Source organism: Rattus norvegicus, chromosome 2, assembly GCF_036323735.1.
Source record: "Rattus norvegicus strain BN/NHsdMcwi chromosome 2, GRCr8, whole genome shotgun sequence".
Taxonomy (NCBI): Eukaryota; Metazoa; Chordata; class Mammalia; order Rodentia; family Muridae; genus Rattus; species Rattus norvegicus.
In genome coordinates, this window is record NC_086020.1 from 224,625,317 (window position 1) to 224,626,670 (window position 1,354).

Here is a 1,354-nt window from a genome sequence, read left to right on the forward strand (position 1 = left end):
TAAGTAGTGCCACTGCCTCTGATTCCTGTTTGCTCTCCCAACAGCCTAACAACTGCTAGCATATCTGTAAAGTGTTTGCAAGTGGTTTGAGCTGCAGCTGCTGACTCCTGTGAACTGAACTGCCAATTTCTTGACAACACAGATGGGAGTTGCTCCAAAGAACCTTTCTAAACAGGTCCACTTTCCCTGTATCCTTTCTTTCCTGCTACCTCTGGTGGGTGGTGGGCTAAAAAGGGAGCTTAAATAAAGCATTTAAGAACCACCATTAAAAGTAAGTTTTGAAAACTTAAAGTTACATTTTTTTTGTGTGTGTGGTTTACTTTTCTTATTGGATTTTATTTATTTATTTATTTATTTATTTATTTACATTTCAAATGGTATCTCCTTTCCCAATTTCCTGTCTATAAACCCCTTGTCCCATCCCCTCTCCTCCTTCTTCTATGAGGGCGTTTCCCCACCCATCCACCCACCCTTTCCTGGCTCCCTACCCTGACATTCCCACTGGGGGGGACCCAGCCTTTGCAGGACCAAGGGCTTCTCCTCCCACTGGAGCCCAACAAGGCCATCCTCTGTTACATATGCACTCGGAGCCATGGGTCTGTCCATGTGTATGTACTCTTTGGGTAGTGGTTTAGTCCCTGGGAGTTCTGGTTGGTTGGTATTGTTTTAATGGAGTTGCAAGCCCTTTCAACTCCTTCAATCCTTTCTCTAACTTCTCCAGTGGGGACCCCATTCTCATTTCATTGGTTGGCTGCTAGCATTTGCCTCTGTATTTGTCATGCTCAGGCAGAGCATCCCAGGAGACAGCTATATCGGGCTCCTCTTTCTCCACATCCTTGCCAGCATCTGTTGTCACCTGAATTTTTGATCTTTGCCATTCTGACTGGTGTGAGGTGGAATCTCAGGGTTGTTTTGGTTTGCATTTCCCTGATTATTAAGGATGTTGAACATTTCTTTAGGTACTTCTCAGCCACTCGATACTCCTCAGTTGAGAATTCTTTGATTACCTCTGTACCCCATTTTTAATAGGGTTATTTGACTCTCTGGAGTCTAACTTCTTGAATTCTTTGTATGTATTGAATATTAACCCTCTATCGGATGTAGGATTAGTAAAGATCTTTTCCCAATCTGTTGGTTGCCATTTTGTCCTAATGACAGTATCCTTTGTCTTACAGAAGCTTTGTAATTGTATGGGGTCCCATTTGTCTTTTTTTGATCTTAGAGCGTAAGCCATTGGTGTTTTGTTCAGGAAATTTTCCCCAGTGCCCATGTGTTTAAGGCTCTTCTCCAGTTTTTCTTCTAGTAGTTTGAGTGTATCTGTTTTTTTCTTTCTTCCATTTTTATTAAATTGGGT